This window comes from Apteryx mantelli, unplaced genomic scaffold (genome assembly GCF_036417845.1).
Source record: "Apteryx mantelli isolate bAptMan1 unplaced genomic scaffold, bAptMan1.hap1 HAP1_SCAFFOLD_40, whole genome shotgun sequence".
In the NCBI taxonomy this organism is placed as follows: Eukaryota; Metazoa; Chordata; class Aves; order Apterygiformes; family Apterygidae; genus Apteryx; species Apteryx mantelli.
In genome coordinates this window covers 2173618-2177814 of record NW_027118755.1, presented here as the reverse complement: position 1 = coordinate 2177814, position 4197 = coordinate 2173618, and the positions used below count along the sequence as shown (strand labels likewise).

General features: G+C 48.4%; 1 pseudogene; it reads right to left on the bottom strand.

Annotated features, from left to right (window-relative positions):
* Positions 1-1671: 1671 nt before the first annotated feature.
* LOC136996454 (uncharacterized) lies at positions 1672-2469 on the bottom strand (annotated as a pseudogene).
* Between the last annotated feature and the right edge of the window lie 1728 nt (positions 2470-4197).

The window sequence follows — 4197 nt, the reverse complement described above, 5'->3', positions numbered from 1 at the left end:
GTAGCTATGCTGGCCACCTGAGCTGGCTCACAACTTGAATGTTTGTTTTCCCCAATCGATGAGGCCACTTGGGTTGTGTCAGAGAGGGCTGCCAGCAGGTCAGCTCTTCTTTGCTCACCGTCCTAGAGGGCTTGGGGCTGTGGAGTGTTCAGGTAGGGTGGTGTCCTCTCCAGTTGGATTCCTGTCATATTCGAGGTGCTACCCGCTGGAGCAAGGGTGGGCAGGCATGTGCCCTCCCGCTTTCCTCAGGCTTTGTCACTGAATCAAGCTTTCTGATTCTGGAGGGAGATCCACTGAACCTGCACCAGGCAGTAGCCAGGTTTCTAAGCAGGGCTTTCCACTTCCCCCTCAGCAGATGACCACGTCCCTCTATTCAACATATATAAAGCTGAAAATCCCAGGCTAGGAAGCACATTTGAGTGACGCAAAGACCTCCCTTAGGCACCTCTGCACTCTCTGAATCCAAATGTTTCTGTAAGGCTTGGGGTGGAGTTCATCTGGGGCCCACATTTGTATTATAGACACTTGGCTAATGCCATCATCAAGCAGGAAGTGAGAGATTTGGTTCCAGGAAATGTTCTGCTGGAGGGAGTTGCAGCTCACAGATGCAGTGTCTCAAAAGAGTGACACATGGAGGGGGTGTTTGATAAATAGCCACATAAATAGAAATCATTAAATTTGGTTGACCTAATCCCACTCTTAAAATTAGGCAGGATGAATTCCAGCCATGGAAAAGATCTAAAATAAGCCAATGGGAAGCCACTCTGAGCTACCTCACCTTCTCTTGGCGTGGTTATCCTCAGAAAGTCTGAGCCCTCAGAGCCCTGCCTGTAGAAGCATTGTAGGAATATGCCTGTGACTTGTGCAGCTGTGTGTTGGTGGGGGTAAGGCACTTGGAGTGCCATAGCGTTATGCCAGTGTACATCAAACAAAGATTTGGGGGGGGGGAGGGGAAGTGCTGTTCTGAAAACCTTATGTAAGAAAGAGGTTAAATATTGAGAAGTTGCAGCTAACTTGTGAAATAAGAGACTGTCAGGAATAAAATTAAAGAATTTTAGTTTATCATCATCGTCAAGAAGAAGAAGAAAAAAAAAAAAGAATTCTATTAGAACACTGTGCTGTTCATGTAGTGGTAGTAGCACTAATTCCAAGACTTCCTTGAGAGCTTCTGAATTTTTCTTTGACTCCAAACTTCATCCTGCTTAGATCCTGAAAGGACTACCTCAAACCTCTACAACCTCCTCTCCACCAAGCTCCTTTTCCCCAGGACACTTCCTCATCACTTTATCACCCTGTCTACCCTTCATTTTTAAGTTGACTAAAGTTACAGTACTCTCTCAAAAAGTCTTCTCTGCAGAAGTCTTCTCTACGTGCTGATCTGATTTGTATCACCTCATATTATGTACAGCTCCATCCTCCTTCCATGGAGCTCCAGTGGATGTTTCTTTCATGTCCATTTGCCTTCACAGCCTTTTTGTATTGCAAGCATACTGAATGCCTTCTGAAGCAAACCGTGTACCCCACAACTTCACCCCTTTCCAAGTGCAGGGTGTGATTCTTCCATTCTTGGTCGAGAAAATGTGTAAAGCTTCCCAGAATCACAGAATGGTTGAGGTTGGAAGGGACCTCTGGAGATCGTCTAGTGCAACCCCCCTGCTCAAGCAGGGTCACCTACAGCACATTGCACTGGATCCTGTCCAGGCGTGTTTTGAATATCTCCAGAGAAGGAGACTCCACAACCTCTCTGGGCAACCTCTTCCAGTGCTCTGTCACCCTAACAATAAAAGATTTTTTCCTCATGTTCAGATGGAACTGTCTGTGTTTCAGGTTGTGCCCGTTGCCTCACGTCCTGTTGCTGGGCACCACTGAAAAGAGTCTGGCCCCATCCTCTTGACACCCTACCTTCAGATACTAATACACACTGATAAGATTCCCCTCTCAGCCTTCTCTTCTCCAGGCTAAACAGGCCCAGCTCTCTCAGTCTTTCCTCATATGAGAGATGCTCCACTCCCCTAATCATCTTAGTAGCCCTTTGCTGGAGTTGTTCCAGTTGCCCTATGTCTCTCTTGTATAGGGGAGCCCAGAACGGGACACAGTACTCCAGCTGTGGCCTCAGCAGGGCTGAGTAGAGGGGGAGGATCACCTCGCTCCACCTGCTGGCAACGTTACCTGCTGCTATGATGCTCAGGATACCATTGCCACCTTTGCCACCAGGCACATTGCTGGTTCACGGTCCACCAGCACTCCCAGGTCCTTCTCGGCAGAGCTGCTTTCCAGCAGGTCAGCCCCCAACCTGTCCTGGTACATGGGGTTATTCCTCCCTAGTTGCAGGACCCTGCACTTGCCTTTGTTGAACTTCACGAGGTTCCTCTCCGCCCACCTCTCCAGCCTGTCAAGGTCCCTCTGAATGGTAGTGCGGCACCTTGAGTAGGCAATGCCAATGTTATCAGCATGACCAATACGAGGCATGGTTCCCCATCCTGAAGTACATATCTAAAATGGGTCAGAAGAAGGGTGATCTCAGAACTCAAAACCCACCCCTTGAGTGTTCAGATGGCATGGACACTGCTGATTTCCCTCTCTAGAGAGTGTCAGAGGCTGGGTCCGCTTCTATGGAGAGAAGTCTTGCCCTGAAGCCTCAGGCCTGTGGATATCTCAGATAGTTCTTCTTGGCAGCCAACTCAGTGCCTGTTTTAGTATATTTCATGCTTTTCCATGACTATTCCCCCCCACCCCCCAAATCATGAAAAGGCAAGCATTTCATAAAAGGTAGTCGTAAAGAACCTTAGTAGAACCAATAGCAAACTGTCCCCTCCTAAGATCTCTGGAGGAAGCCAGAAAGGTTGTAATAAGCACCAGAAAATGCCAGGAAGCCCAAGGCTTCTTCCGAAAGGCCAATGGGTCACAGCTGAGAGGCAGTGTTTGCCACTGTGTAGGGCTGGGATAGGAGTGCAGGAAAAGAGCTGTGTGCATGTAGGAATGTGGCTGGTACAGGCAGGATGGAGAACACAGAGCATGCGGTGGCCATGTTTAAGAAGAAGGATGTGCAGTTCACTGCTGGGATATAGTATGAATTTGAGGACACAAGCAAGTTTGGGACTGGAACATCTTAGGTGACTGAGGAGCATTAGCAGCATTTTGAAAGAAGCCAAATGGCTTGTTGGGGAGCTCAGACATCAGCAAATTGCAGAAGCCCATAGCTTTGTTTTTCAGGCAACACCCAATGGGCATGGAGGCAGTGCTGTAAAGTGAGGGAGACCTGGAGTGAAAAAAGTCAAAGTAAGGTGAGCAACTGGGACAATCGCCTTGGTCATCCATACTGGCTCACCAATCTCATTCTTGTCCTTCCTGTGTTTAGGAATGACTTCCATGAACATTTGCTCCAAAACCTTCCCAGCAACTGAGGTAAGGCTGGCAGGCCTATAGTTCCCTGGATCTCCCTTGATGCCCTTCTTTCAAATGGGGATGACATGGGCCTTTTAGCAAGCATCAGGAACCTTCCTGATCACTCTTGTCTTTCCAAGATGTTTGAGGGTGGGCTTGCAATGACATCAGCCAGCTGTCCAGCACACACAGAGCCATCACGTCTGGTCCCATGGGATTGGCACATATGCCTCCTTTCACAATCCCCTTGGCTCTTTCATTGTCCCAGGATGCTACATCAAGGGGAAAGAAGATAGACAAGCAGAGAGTTATGCAACAGATTCCCAGATCAAGTCACTAACAAGCAGCTAACTTCATCCATCTGCACAGCCCTCCCTTTCATGCTCTCCCAGCTGCCTCCCCTGCCTCCTTCCCTATACCATAAGGAGTTTGGAGCTCCCCACTGCCCATATCCACCCCCACACAGCCAGCTGTTCCCCAAAGCCTTCCCCTGCAGTGGTCAGTAGAGAAGAAACACCAAGCCAGAAAGGGAAAGGCTTGGGGACTTTCCTCCTTCTGTGGCCTTCCAGACATTGGCACAGAGTCTTCATTCAGCATCCTGCTCTCACTGGCTTCCACAGGAAAAAAAAACAAAAAAAAAACAAACAACAAAGAGGCAATGGTCACGTTACCATTCTGTGATTGAACATAAGGCTTCATTTGGAAGGCTTTCTTCCCTTCTTGTCATACTCATATTCCATACTCATACTGTCTGGTCTGTGGTCTCAACTGTGAGGACTCCTGATGGAGTCCTGGAGGGATATTCTTGTGGGA